The sequence below is a fragment of the Opisthocomus hoazin genome, chromosome 3 (genome assembly GCF_030867145.1).
Source record: "Opisthocomus hoazin isolate bOpiHoa1 chromosome 3, bOpiHoa1.hap1, whole genome shotgun sequence".
In the NCBI taxonomy this organism is placed as follows: domain Eukaryota; kingdom Metazoa; phylum Chordata; class Aves; order Opisthocomiformes; family Opisthocomidae; genus Opisthocomus; species Opisthocomus hoazin.
Window position 1 is genome coordinate 80,283,818 of NC_134416.1, and position 15,688 is coordinate 80,299,505.

Here is a 15,688-nt window from a genome sequence, read left to right on the forward strand (position 1 = left end):
TTGAAGCATCTGTCATGAAAGGTAGAAACTAGGAAGGTGTTAACCATGTCTTTGTATTAAATATTAAAAGATTAGTAATTAAAAGCATCCTACTGATGATCTGAATCTGAAGGGAAAAACTCCCTCCTATCAGTAAGTTTCCAAAATAACGTGTAAATAAAACTTAATGTTACAATGTAGATGCAGGGGAAAGGTTTGATTTTACAGAAAAAGCTTGGAAATCACTGTGTGACTATACTTACTGCTGTTTAGTGTTAAGGACCAATGATAAACTGGGGTATACAGTCAAACTTCCTAACAAATGTAGATATGGAATTATCATTGCACAGAAATGTAAGTCCTGAAATCAGATACATTTTTTGGTATTCGTCCATTCATTTGATTTAATTAAGCAATTCAACTGATTAATTCAAACTAACCAATGAAGTAATAGGAGACATTCAGAAAGCTTTGTAAACAATAACAGCATAAGCATAGCTTTAAGGAATGGGCATACTCAAACAGAAAACACTTCACACCCTAACTGGGGCGTATGCACAGGCATCCCTGCGCAGTCACCAGCCGGCAGCAGGGCCCTGCTGCAGTCCTGAGGGGTTTCCCCACTGGCCAAGTGGCCTGAGCCAGCAGAACAAACAGCCATCTCCAACTGCATGCACACATTACACGTTGTCCCACGTTTTCCCTTTCTTTCTGTTTTTTAGCATTTCGATCATTTTTCTTCTGGCATAATCTCCTATTTCTTCAGTATTCTTTTTCATCCAAGGAAATTTATATTTAGTGTTGGCATCTGTCCCTAGAATCCTTTTTATGATGTCCTAGAAATTATTTCATTATTTAGTGGTACCTTCCGTGTCATGCTTGTTGAGGATAATGACATGCTACTATACAGCCTATACTCAGGTGGATATGTAATCACATGCTTATATATGTTAAGCTCCTGTTACAAGAGCTTTCCAGGCTCTCAGAAGTCCTTTATTTGCAGGTTTCTAACAAGACAGCTGCCTCACGCTCTCTCTCTCTCCTGTTTTCTGTTGCCTTGCACATGCCAGAATTTTTTCTTGGCACTGCTGACTGGGATGACGACTTGTCCCCTCATGTGCCTGCCTTGCCAGCTTTTAAATGGGGCCATATTTTGCCATTATCTTTAGATACCTGGAGACCAGGTACACAGACACATCATCTTCAGGTGTTGATTCCTGAAGATATATTGCAGGAACATTCTTGGGCTTGCCACACCTGCCGGGGTAGGCGCCTTGTTGTGCTAGGCTACTGAAAATAACGTTTATTATGATGCAAAGTTTGAATTCAAACAATAAAACCCAGAGCCTTACAAATGTGTAAGACACACAAAGGAACTGAATACATTATTACGATTATATGAAAGTGTAAGGATTCTCTGTAGCTGCATCAGCAGCTTATCTAGTTGTAAGGCTGATCTCAGGAATATCTGCCCATGGCACACAACTTTTGTGTGAATCAACCCATGCCCTTGGTTGTTCTTACGCTTACCTCTACCTCCTCCTTTTCAGGGTTATTGATGCATATTTCTATTGTACGTCCTAAAGAACATCCTCCTGGCTTTGGGTGATTTCCTTTCTAACACTATCCAAGAATCTGAGAGACAAACATGTTTTTTGCTCATTTAATCTTCCTTTTTAAAAAAAAGCTTTTTTTAGCACTACAGTAATTTGTTACCGTGTTGAATGTTGTTTTGTTCAGCCCAGTAATTACTTAACTGCTTACTGGTCCTTAACTGACTTTTTAAGATTGAGTGGTGAACTACTCATTTGCTGCTACTGTGGCTTCCTCATGTGTTTCCTTCCAAGGTTAAAAAAAAAGAAAAAAGAAAAAAGAAAAAAATCTGTCTTTGTTGCTACAACTTTATTTTGGAGATTCCTTTGGGCAACATTCCTCTAAATTTTCAAGAGCAGATTTCTTATCCTTTTTAATATATGTTTCTTAAATATATTGCACCCTTTCGGAGCAACAGTTTTTGACATAATACCTTTTTATGGGCAGTTGTTTTAAGGGCACAGAGATTGAGGGGAAATTTCATAGCCAGTAGAAGGACTTAAGTACAAAAAGTGGTATAGGGAAGCCAGCGTTATTAATCTTACAAAATACAGAACTTTTTCACAGATCAGTGAGTACTGTCTCTTAGCACTTTCTTTCTCACCTGTTCTTATTTATCCTCCTGTTGAAAATGGCTGTCAAAAAAGAAAATTCTAGTTATCTTTTGATTTAGAATATCATCCATAACACTGACGTTTCATTGTTTTTGGAACTTAATATGATCTTGATGTTCTGCACGTTCTGTGGGGGACCTATTTACTTGTTTGTGCTCTTTCACTAGGAGAGGCATATTCACACACCTCTGATTTATCATGCTTGTTCCTAGCATGAAGTGTAGCCTCCACAGCCTCATTCTTAAAAAGAACTTGTGGTGGAGGCTATTTGCTGCACATTGCTTTTAATTATTTATTTTTAGTGTACATATGTTTGGCACATAAAATGCAAAAAATTGTGTGAAGAACCGTGATTGCTGTTCTGAAGCTTTGAACGTTATTACATCATGTTATTACAACATTATTACATTACAAAGAGTATCACATCTAATACAGCTGACCTTGCCACCAGGTATTGTTTTGCCATCTTTTTGCAGTTTCTACTGCTCGGCATTACTCCATGTTAGATGTGAATCCAGTTTTTCAGAAGAGGATTGGTCTTTTGAAAAAATACAGTTCCGACAGACTAGTGGTAGTTACTTTAACAACAGAGACCTCTGATAAGTAGTGAAGATTCTTTGAAATTACTAAGATGATGCATCAAAATTTGTTGTATCCAAAGCAGCATGAAATATCCTTCTGCTTAAGAAAAGTAACTGTAGAAGGAAACCAGAAGGAAAACACAACAAGTGTAGGCCTAGAAGCATGATTCATTTGTTTGAAAAGTAGCAGGAGGGTTATCTTTTCAACCAAATAAGAAATGATATGAATATAAATGGTTTATTCAGTAGATATTTAACTTATTTAATAGATATTTAAGGATGAACATAGAACTATGAAATGGGTAGTGCTAGATGATGGAGTGTAGATGAGCTGTGAGTATAGGAAGTTGTGTCCTCTGCTGTAATTTGCATGTTGTTCTCTGCTTCACTGCACAGTGCCTCTGCACTCCCAGTTGGATCCCAATCGCAATATTCGCCAATTTTTCTTGGAAAAAAAATTGATTAAATAATTAAATTTAGATGCCTGATGAGGATGTGAATTCATTGTAAGAAAACCCACAGCTCCAGCTATCTCTATTCCATATTCAACAGGCAGAGTCATAACAAATGTTTTGAGTCTTAACACATGTTCTGGATCCCTTATTTCCCAGTCGTCTTCTGCGTGCTAGTTGAGGATGGTTCTGGTCACCTTGCCATCACAGTTTTACAGCTTGTCTTCCTGGGTAGCAGCCAGCAGAGCTGTAAGCTGCAGAGCTGAAGAGAAGTGTATTGTCTTGAGGATCCAGAAATACCATTGGGCTTTTAGTGACAGCTTGCTGTCCTAGGGTTGGTAGGAACCAACTTTTTTTTGTAAGTGTCCACTGAATATATACCACTATTTCTCATGTTTTTTCAGTGACTAGGAAGTGTCTTCCTTTGTAAGCAAGTCATGCAATTCATCCCTTGTTTAACATCGCATGGAGTTATTTCCTTTATCTTAGCCATGTCGCAGGCTTAGAATGTGCTTGACATGCATTGTACTTGCAGTTGAAGAATTTTGAGTTAAGCTTTATTTTATATAGTAGAATAATTACTCCAATTATTTTTCTTGAAGACTGCCGTTGCATAGCAAGTAGACTATGACCTGTGTTGTATGATTTTATTATTGTGTAAGATACAGTAAATAAATCGTAGTTTTGATGAAACATTAGTGAGATTTTACACACCAAAGACACATATTAATAAACAAAATTAGCAACCAACGTAAAATATTAACTGCTTGTAAATTGTTCACAAGTCAACTAATATAGATGCAGAGCAGTTGTCTTGATTTTTGCTTCAATAGGCAACAGACATAGGTTTAGATTGGTATCTTGTTGAAAGAGGGGAAACTGAAAATATTACCACCTAGAATTCAGCAGAAGCCATCAGCAGGTATTTTGCTCCGTTATATGTTGCAATGTGTTTAGCATAAAATATGGTAGTGATTCTCCTTCCCTCAGCGTACTTTCCCTCCATCCTGTATTCTCTGAGCAGTGAAGAAGAGTGAAAAATTACATTTAACCACTTCCTGCTGACAAAAGTTAACCTGGTGGTAGATGTGGAAGAGATGTCTCTTAAGATTACGTAAATCAAAATCACTTCTAGATAAGAGATACTTTTTGAAAGAGTTAGCAGGAAGAAAAAAGCATAAATCTCACAACTCCGAGAAGTTTCCTAGGCTGTCTTTCAGAGAACCATGCAGAACGTCAGACTGCTGTAAAGGCAGGTTTCTTCTAGAGTGGCAGCATCTGGCCTCAGCACAGAGGTTCAAAATCTGTGCCTCTGACCAGAGACAAACTCTGCCACAGTCTGGGTGGGGAGGTGCTGCCACTTTAAATGTGGCCTACATTTAGGCCGTTTGGATTCCAAATGGAGTGGGAGCCAAATGTGGTAACAAAGAAAAATAAGATGGAAGAGAACAACCCTTCCTAGCAAAATATTTTATGGAAGCTGCCCCTGAGGACTTACCCAGAACTGCACAGCATATGGCAAAGACTTGCATCTGTACTTGAAAACAAGAACTTGAACTAAGGTCTCTGAGCACAGAGGTAATGAATGCATCGGACTATCCTTCTTATTTAACTGCCTATCTCCTCCAGTCACATGTAAATCCTGTTTAAATGAGAGTCTGTCTCTTCTAATGATAATGTGGAAGCTGTGATTATCCGAGGTGTGGAAGTGAACAGTATCATAAGGAGAACAGATAGCAGGCAGTTCTGAGTGGAGATACGGCTGGCTGTGCTGTGGTGAAGCTACCTGCAGCAGCTTAAGATATTATCTTTCCTGGCTGGCTGTTTTGCCAGCCTGCTGGAGATGATTGCCCTGCTTACGGAGTTGGCACGATGGAGCGTGTGAACACTTGGTGGCTCTGTCACCCAACGCTACAGGGACAGGAAGGCTCTTTCAGGGATCTTTGGTAGAATGAGGACTGACCACAGGGCTGTTGTTACAATTAGAGTTTTATTATTACATAAAATATTTATCTACCAGCATAGCTTCTTGTTATCTACAGTTTCTAGCATTTAGTGTAGCTTATTGTTGCACAAAGTTTTTCTCAATTGTTATATGTTCTGTTAAGCAAAATTTCTAGTAATCAGTGTAGCTTTCTTACTATCTAGAGTCGTTAGTTACCTGGACTTGTAGTCACCTGGACCCTCTGCAGAATGGGTCAAATTGTTAATCAGTGCATGATACAATAATCATAATCTGGACTCAAACTTTACGGAAAAGAGCATGAGTAACTCATTCAGTCTTTGAAGGAACAAAACAATGGTGGATGTGTCCTAGACCACTGGGGGATCACAGGTTTTGCTGTCCAGCAGCGGGACTCGCTTGATTTTACAGGCAATATCTCATGTGCTGTCACACTTCCCTGTTCCGTGATGGGTGTCACCACATCCTGGCAGCAGTGCTCGGTGGGCAAATAGTCTTGTCGCAGTGCTGACAGGAGGTCTGGCTGTTCTATAACAAGGGTCATCACATCTTGGTGACAACCATAGTGTTGAAAAGGGGACGAGAGAAGGAGGTGATACCTGATCAGCATGCTTACATTTTATGGCTGTTTGTCTTAGGAAATGGCGTTGGCTGTGCTAACCATATTACCAGGAGTCGGCTCCAGTGGAAAGCCTCATCTCAGTGTAAAGTCTTCTTCCTAAGCAAATACCACACACTACACTTGAGCAGTTGGGATGTGTACGTGCGTCACTGCCACCTCTGACACAGAGACAACAGCCACAGCAGAAGGTAGCAAACATTACCTTTCTCGTCGCTTCAGCTGTGAACGCGTGTCTGTGACCAGGGACACCTGTGGAGGTGGAAGATTCAGTTCCCACCCAGTTCTCCAGACCCCTAGGTCTGTGATATGCATGAAGTAGTTTCCCTTTCTTGGAGAAAGTCCGTGTACTTGATAACTTTGACATCATATTAAGCCTAAATTCTCCAAATCTTAGAAAATTGGCATAGAAAGGTGCTCATGGTAGCACAAGACTGAAGAGGAGTCAAAGACACCTTTGCAACAAAGCTGTCAGGGAGAAAGGGCAAGGAACCCCCGTATGATCCCTTGCCGTGGTCCTTGCTGTAATCTCAGACAACTGAGCACCAGCATGCTCTTTATGAGGCGACTCCAATGTTGTTCTCACCCCGTAAAGAATGTCTCAAGGCTTATATCGGTGGCAAATGCTCTTCCAAGCTTATTGCAAGCATGCATGGTAGTGCATGGTCCTCACGACAATGCATTTGTCGCAGCCAGTGACAAAATGTCTTCTGGACCAAGAGTTATGTGTTCTTTGATATTTTTGTAAAGAGTGATCAAAACAAATCACATAAGAACAAGCACTGCAATATGTTCCCTCTGTACCTCCAGCCATCTTGTTCCTCATGCCTCACCTGGGTCTGTCTTTTCACCCACGCAGTGGACTATGGCGTTCCTAAACTAACTGCTGTACTTTGCTTTTCTGACATGAGGTCTTAATAGCACATTTAAGTCCTGATAGCAGTTCATCTATCAACCACAGCTTCTGTGAGGCTCACAGTGGTCAATGCTTGAGAAGATTCTTGCTGTGAGCAATATATGGCTGGACCAGTGCCTCAGCAGTGCCTACAGCCCTAGGTAAGCATATCTTCTCAGCTCACAGCAGAAGCTATTCCTATCTCTGTGTTGGAAGAGCCTGCCTACTGTGATTGCAGCCTGCTCTCGCTGTCTCTGTGACTCTTCACAGCCTGTCAGTTTTTCTGTTGACGCTTTTTCAGTTCATCACAACCTCTCTCTTTTCTGTAGGCTTGCTTCCATAAGAGTAAAGTGCTTAGGCTGCCTCCAACCAGCAAGTGGTGCATTAACTCCTCCAAAGCTGTGTGTTTCAGTCTGTGTCCATGTTCACTTCGTTAGCAGTTCCTTCTTATCCTTCTCTGGTTTACCTTCACATGTTCACACAGACAGCAATATGGAACTGAGCAGGGAAAACAAGTCACACATAAAATATACATGAAAGATAAGATACTTTCCCAGTTTGTCAGCTCTGTCTGAGATTCATCTCCTGGCTAATCTGTTGCAAAGTCTACTTATGTTCTGCAGGAGACTTAGTTTTTATCCTCATACAATGCAAGTAATCCATCTATTTGTGTCTGAAGGCTTTATTTAATTCTTACTCCCTTCCAAAGGAAATTCACCCTCTGTTTTATCCAGAAAATTATTACTTGCACATTTCTGCTAAAATATTATCTTCTGTATTGTCTCATCTTTATGGCTCATGCAGATTTGGACCTGGTTTATGGAACATATGAGGACTTTTCATTCCATTACATCTGAATGATTCTTAGAGTTTATTTCTTTCCTTTTTCTTTTTGTAGATAATATTATTTTACACTACTGGTATTATTACATTCAAGGAAGAATATATGGGGAAAAAAAAGACAGACAAAGGTAGAGTTCTACTGCTGTTTTTTTTCTGAAGGAGCAACAGTGAGGGAAGAGGGGAAAAAAGGCCTGCAGCCTCCAAATAGCATCCTTAAACTACAGGTAAGGAGTAAACCAAATACTAAGCAACAAACCAGTGCTTTTTCTCCTGCTTAGGCAACAGTGACTGTTCCTTTGACAGCAAATGTTGAAAACAGGCATAAACATTGGGCTAGTACAGTTCCTACCTATTTAAAGTTATTTTCTCAATATCTACGATATTGATATCAGAGTGAACTTAAGGCCCTTCACATTATAGCTCAGAACAGGTTTGTTCAAATAATGTTAGGCTCAGTGATTTACAGCACAAACATGTCTTGACCAAATTTAGTAGCTATAGCCACACTGGGAGGCTGGCATGAGATGAGTGTTGTGCTATTCAGGTGAGGGAAAACAAAGTCAGGAGTAAAGCCATCTAATCATAACTGGACTAAAGGCCTAGGAAAACTGCCTTATAGTTTCTAATCTGCATTGTATAGTGATGGAAGAGGTGAAAACTATGGGAAAATGGGTACGAACTGTTAGACTCCCTCTGGTTTGATCCATGTCTGTGCACTCAGACTGGCAATGGGACTGCAAAGTGACTGATAATACATTGTCTGCATCGGTCTCTGGTGCTGCGCTGGAGCCTCCTGTTCAAACACGTTATCTCTGCCACCTTGTTTGCACAACAAAGAGTTCAGCAGGGGTAATAATTTGGTACCATTACTGCATCGGCACAGCATCATGATGTATCATCGACAGGGTGACATACCTCCATGTGCAAAAACACGTTAAAGCCTGTCTTGAGTTCGCTGTGAATAATATGATCTGTTGGTGGCTTACCAACAAGCCCTGGCCTTTAAGCCTTTTAGGATCATCTGTTATTTCTCACACACTTGGATTTTGAAACCGTTTGGCAGTAAAGGGGCGATCTATTTGTTGTGTTTCAGCAGTGAGAGAAGTTCTCTGTGAAAGAGTCAGCACACTGAAAGGTCTGGAACAAATTCACAGGGCCACAGCAGGTCTGACTTAGCCAGCCCCTGTTACGGAAAACTTAATGATCCTGTTTTGTCCACCACAGAAAGATTCTGTTAAGCAAAGATTTGTATATTGCCAACAGCTGATGAGGAGGATTATGAGAAGTAGTATGAGCCACAAGAATTATTAAAATTATACAGATATGCATATGGGTGTCGCGTTAATTTGGCAGAAAATAAACCCCCTTGTGTTCTAACTCTCTTCACCAGAGTGAGAGGCTAGGTGCGGCTAGGTTTAAATTCTGAGTGACGTCCAATTTGGCACTACCAGTCCAGTCGCGTTTAATATGTATATTAAAATACCACAATTCTGGATAAACTAATAGCAGTCTGCACCTTCAGCCCAGTCGCGCTCATGAACTAGCACGGCCGCGTTTGGTCGCGTTCAGTGAGAAACTGTGACAGCTGGCTACTTAAACAGTGCAGTTTTATTTGTGCAACAGATATATAGGTTATTTGCATTGCCGGTGAGAGTGACTGTCTGCAAGAAAGCACGTGCAAACATAAAATGCGTGAAAAGGTTATAAATAATACAGCCTGGCTATAAACATTAGGGAGTAGTAACTATTCCTGAGAAAAGAGTTTAGTTTAAGTCTCACCCAAGGCGTCCCAAGGCGGGGAGAAGCAAGGCTCAGCCCGTCGGCCAAGCCCAGTAGTCAGAGGCAGTCTGAGGTGGAGTTTCCCGGACTTGCTCACAGTGTTATCTTCTTCTTCTCCGAAAATCCCCTATTTCCCTGGTTATTTTTATATCCTTTCTACCTTTAAGGTGGAGTTTGAGTGACTGTAGTCATACATACCTTTTATCATGATTGGTGTAAAATTCTCTCGCTTCACGTTTAAAGGTATAGTTTACAAAAAATCGAGGGCGCAGACTCAAGGAGGGATGGTCGCACCTTGGAGGCGGGTAGCCTTCGGGATGGAGGTGTGTTTTGGTATTAAAATGATATTAAAACGAGCAAAGTTCACGAGAGGATAGCACTTTGGAAAGGTTTCAAAAACCTGTTAGCTCAGGGGGCCAGATGAGCTGCTCATCAGTTCGAGAGAACCATTTCTTCCCGCTTTATCATCACGGAGCAGGGCCACAGAGTCTTCACTCCACTCCATCCTCTATGGTACATTGCAGGGAGTTGCTGTGTGAGTGGATTCCTCGCATGCCTGCTGCAGCTGTGTCCCATCCTCAGAGCTCCTTTTGATTTTATGCTTTTTCTCAGTGGGTGAACAATGCTATGTTTTTCATATAAACGTTAATTTTCAGATGTAAAACCTTAATTTTACTAATAATTCCACAATGGGATATGCATTTTAGAACAACATTTAATTCCTTTTTTCCATCTTCCCCATTGTTCCTCTCACACTTTATTTCCTTTTTCTTCCTGAGAAATAAAAAGAAGTATGATTTTAATAGAAAATGCAATTATTGCCTGGTCACAGCAACCGTTAAGGTAACTTACAGGTACAGCAGAGAAGTAAAAACACATCAGATGACTTTGAGGTGGTATTTCAACACACTGATTGATAAAAACAGCATTTTAGTACTCCAGTCTTAATTTTAGTTTCCATTGTTAATTTTCTTTGGAAGGTATGTATGTTTTGCAAGCCACTTGGATGAAACATTCAAGTTAGATTTGAATTATCTTTATGTTTACTAGAGACATCTTCAGTTTCTTCGTCTCTTATACCCTTAACAAGGTATTTTGAATTTTCAGCTGAATTCAGGGAGAAATTAAAAATAGGAAAGATCTCCAAAACACTTTTTTTCTTATGGGGTTCCAGTTTGTCCAGGCTGTAACCCTGTGCGCTCAGGAGTTGATTTGCGGTGGAAGGCAACGGAGAGCCAGCTGCAGCTGACCCTGGGATTTCTTGATTCTTTCTGGGTTATAGACCGATCATTGCAGCAGACTCAACCCAAGAACTGAAAATGCCAGTCAAATCACAGAGTAACATCTAGCACAGCAAGCGCAATGAAACCCCCCAGCCAATCTGTGCATTTTAGGTCCTGTTTTTATTTTGGATAGGCTCTTTCAGAATTGTAGCGAAGTTGTTATTGGCCACATATCATTATAACACCAAACACAGCCCTGACAGTTTTAAAATATATGACAGCCAGAACTTTTTCCTCCTTCACAAAAGGGCTGGCTGTAATACTGCAGTGCACACAGGACCGATATGGGAGCAGTGGCTGTCCCAGATTTTCTGCCACACTGCCTGGCTATAAGCTGTTCAGGACTAGGAGATGCTGACTGCACTTTTTAAAATGAGCTTGAACTAAATAAAATGACAGACAGCTACTTGGATTCTTCTAGGAAAGAGAACTCCCCGTAACAATTTTAGAATAGGGAAACTAATCTTGAACATGTACCATTGCTTTGAAGTATACATATGATGGAAGAGAGATACTGGGAGAAGTTAAATGCAGCACATCTGAGGACGTTAATCCCACATGTATACCTGTTTAGAGCCTGCAGGCACTTGAGTGGTATTTCAGCTGTATCTGTGTTTCTTTCATGAAAGTACTGTGTCACAGCAGTGCTTCAAAGCACTTGCTTTCACAGCAACAGCCGCAGCAGCAATGTCCCGGTGTGTGTAACACAGACCAGGAGCGTACGGTCAGATGCTCGCTGTCGGGCTTGTTCGTGGAGTTCAGGGGAGGAAATGCACGCTGCTTCACAGTTAGCGCAGGTGGTGGCCATTTCTCTGTCAGATCCCTCTGCCTTTCGGGTTGGTTTTTTTGCTAAGTGTGTTTTGGGGGAGGTGTGGGAGGAGGGGGAGATGCTGCTGCTGGATGCTGAAGGCACAGCTCTCGGCTGTGATAGGCGGAGAGGCTGTGGGTGCTCTGCCTATATATGCTGGCAGCTGCATCCTCTGCACTCTACAGCTGTCAGAGAGGAGCAACGAAAGACAGCGAGAAAGACAGAGGAGAAGAAAAGATCTTACCAACTCGCTGTAAGTAGCATTCTTTGTCCTAAAGCTTTGTGGTTATTGAATTCAAGTAGGTACATTTAGTTTAATGCAACAATTGGTTACTCAGAGTGGGAGCTCGACTAATAAACAGCCAGCTTGCGTCATTTTAGGGATAATCTGGGATGCTCAAAAAGCATTTATTTTTAACCTAAGTTTGCACAGTGTAGTGTACACCTCTCATTTTGTGTTTGCTTTTTTTTTTATGTATGATGTATGTCAGCTATAGCTGTTTATGTACACTTACATAGAATCCCATGTATCCAAAGTTTATATCTTGTCTTTCCAAGTACAACAGTTCTGAACAGCCAAGCAGACCTTGAGCAATTATCTGCCAAATGCTTTGAATAATAAAATTTTCAAGATAAATTCAATGCATCACTTTTTAGGGTGAGGCTTTCCTCAGAAATAACCCTTTCACATCAGTGTAATACGAGCTCAGCAGGGAAAATCACGAAGTTGCAGAATCTATGCCAGTGACAGCAGTGAATAAAAACAGCAACTTCTAACTGGAAAATGAAATTTTAAAATGAAATGTTGAGCCTGTAACATATATAACATGTTATACAATGCTTAGCTTGTGCAAAGGTAGAAGTAGATCCAGTTCCTTTTTACTCATGCTGAAATAAAATTCATCCTACTGTCCTTATTCAAGCAATACTCCTATTGCCAGTGGTAGAAGTTTAGCTTAAAAGTAGCAACAGCTGCAAAAACCTTCAGCTTGTTGGGTTCAGTAGCAGAAAGTCCTCATGGATTCAGTGGTGCCACTGTAGCACCACAAGCCTTTAAAATTGCATTATATTCTGCAACAAGCAGTTGGCAGAATAGAAGGTGCACTTGTCTCATTTATTGGAAAGATACACAGTTATTACTTTTTTGAGTCAGTGCAGCTATCAACTTAAGGTGTTGTTGATGAGTCTACGCTTTTTTCCTTTCTGTATTTAATAATAGGAGCTGCTAAAAGATTTTATTATTGTGACTGTTTCTTTATTTTACTTTGATGAACTGGAGAACAGGCACTCATAAAATTACAGTACATCGAATATACCTCTCCCTATTGTCTTTTTCCTCTTTTTTTCCTTTTCCTTCTTTTTTCTGTTTTTCGTCCTCATAACAAATTTCCTGGTAGTATTTAGATATCTTTTACATTTATATTTAGCTAAAAAAAAAATTTCTAAGATTATAGAAAATACTTTTTAACAGAAATAATGAATAAGCTGAATGTTATCTACATAAAATTATAGCTAGAAATGTATTTAATACTTAATTGTGCGTAAACTGCTTATTTGCATGGTTCAGTTTCAAATAAAGTAGTAAATGGTTTACAAATGAACGTTATACTGAATGTACAATCTAAAGACTAACAACAGTTCTCGGTAACGTCACTAAAATAAAATGTTGCCATGTTCTTATTTCAGTACACTGAGGTAGGAGTAGTTTAAACAAAGCAGCAAAGGCTATGTCACCTTTAGGTTGTGTAGAGTGTTTGTCCTGTGACAAATTCCAGCAAAATTAAAGACTAAAGAGTTTATGTATGAATAACAATAATAATAAAAAAGATACTTTGATAGCATTTAAAGTTTAACATTATTTTTTTTGGTTTTTTGCGTAAAGTTAAGAGCAAAACTCAGTCATCTTCTCCGGTAAAGTCAGACTTGATCTGAAGAAGTGGTGACAATATCTGTCGGTTCTTGCTGGGAGCAAAAGTACTCAGGCATAATATATGTTTGGTAAATATATGTGAGGTTGTTGATGAATTTGAATGCAGACTGTGCTTACAAAGTGGTAGAGGTGCCTCCTGAGAAGCTGTGCGCTCCTCACTTGGGCTTCAGCTCGCAGGTGTTGAATAGGCTGAAATTCATCCGGGGAGGTGTGGGATCCTTGAGAGCATGGAGCCTTTGTCACTCTTTATGGGCCTTCAAGAAAATAGACCACTATTAAATACTTTAGTGAAAGGCTCAGTTTCTCCGAAATTGCTATTTAGTTTTGGAAACTTGGCCTGCATTGTTTTGCAGTTGAAGTCCCTTAAACCTAAGTGTATATTTCAAGTACGCACAGATTGTGACACTCAGCCCTTCAGCAAATATGGATGCTCTCAAACAGTGTTTTCATTTTAGACCCTAAAGGCTGAGTTTTCAGGGGTATTTTGCTTCTTCGAAAACCACATTCTATATTTTTAAAACACACCGGCAGAGGTCTTTCTCTATGCATTGGGTTTTTGCATTGTACTTGTGTTGTATGTGCATGAGGTAGAAGAGAGAAATATTCTATACTGGTAGAGAGGTGAAGTAATTTTTATTTTTATAGTACTAAATGGTAAGCATTACAATTGTCAGATATTCAGTCTAGTGGCTTCCATACCAAGTAATACTTTCAAACAGATGTAGCGAAATATACAATGAACAGTTGAGGAAGAGAATAAAAATAGGGATGAGAGCGTAAGTGAGTCTTGTCACTCACAGAACAGATATAAAATGGGAAGGGAAAAGGAAAGTTTAAACGGCCACTGTGTTCCTGCAAGGCATGCCTTCACAGTTCCCAGTGAGTGTGTTACAGTAGGTAAGGAATTTTCCATCAAGGACTTTTAGGAAAGAGGTGCATGGATACGTAAAAATAGATAGATGTTTAGATAGATTTGAATTTCTCAATATTATCTTTGGGGGAAAGAAGAATTAAATACTTTGCTACAGATTAAAGCAGATTGATGTATTTCATTGGATCAGACTGAACTGAAAGTTCATTAGAGGTTTACTAGATACTAGTTTATATCAATTTATGGCACTGCAGCAGCTATGGCAGATTTGGGATGGATGGTTCATCCTCCCAGTCTTTATGCTTAAGCTTCCTGGTTCAGTTACCTCTCCCATGCGAAACAGTGGGTTTCCCCTGTAATTTAATTCTTCATCCTGAATTTTGAGAATGCTACTGCAACAGGAATTTATGACAGAAGTTGTGCAGCCAAAACAGTGTTTGGATGAACCAGTAGAGCTCCAGTTCTTGGGAAGAACTATAGTTAGCAAATAACAAATAAGATCTCAGTAATTATCTAAAATGTGTATTTTGTCAAATTGAGTTGACAAATTTCAGTTCCATGGTCATAGGCTGAAGCTACAGAATGAGTATCATCTGATGTTTAGATCTGAATTTTATTTGCTTATCCTGATATCCAAAAAGAACTTTTTCCAAACTGCTAATAATAAAAATGACAATAAATTAAATCAGCATACTATACAGGAACAAGATGATGCAAATATTGTTTGGAACAGAAAGGAATTTCAGATCAAAAAAAATCTATATGTCGTAGAAAAATGGTCACAAGCTATATAACATAGTATCTATGTTATGGTAATATGATACAGTAAACTTATTTTTGTCTATGTGTTTGTGAGCTGTTTTGAGCTTACACACGATGCTATTTGTTTTATTTTTGATTTGTATTTTGTGACAAGACCAAGTAATCCACAGAAGCTACTATGTTAAATGATGCTCTATATTTGATTGATACAAAATAAAGAGTGCAGTATAGTGTAGTATAGTGATATTCTGACCTGTTCTGACATTGTAGTGACAGTTTGTTAAACCCACAGATACTGAATGAGATGTTCAGCTGAACCAATCCATGTGTAAAAGTCCATAGGAATAACTGTAACTCAGTGGTAAGCAACAGTGGTGCTAGAAACACCAAATCCTGAAGTTCTGAGTCAGTTCAGTCTCAGGCAGCTCCCACTAATTTCGCAGTCATGGGTTAAATTCTTATTTTCAGAGCTTTCATCTCTGAAACCAGAGAGAAAAATAAGACTACCACATGAAAATTCTTTAGAGCATGGTGTAACAATGAACTGATGAATGAAGTAGCATAAAAGTAGTAATGATAGCATAAGTTAAGGGTTAAGTTAGAGATACTTTGGAAAAGAAGAGAAACAGTTCAATATTTAGATTTCTTCTGGCAAAAATACCTAAACCAAAGACCTGAGCCTTGGGGTGTAATTACATTGCTGCCACAGAGTTGCA

General features: G+C 39.5%; 1 protein-coding gene across 4 annotated transcripts in view; it reads left to right on the forward strand.

Annotated features, from left to right (window-relative positions):
- DDC (dopa decarboxylase) overlaps positions 1-15,688 on the forward strand; it is an 82,842-nt gene that overhangs the window by 5,357 nt on the left and 61,797 nt on the right. Inside the window, exon 2 of one of the 4 annotated variants that reach the window (XM_075416758.1) lies at positions 7,595-7,763. The exons of 2 other annotated variants lie outside the window; for them this stretch is intronic. The gene's annotated coding sequence lies outside the window, so the exon portion shown is untranslated. Of the gene's footprint in view, positions 1-7,594; positions 7,764-11,624; positions 11,663-15,688 lie in introns of those variants that run through there. One more of the 4 variants, XM_075416759.1, reaches the window with a different exon arrangement.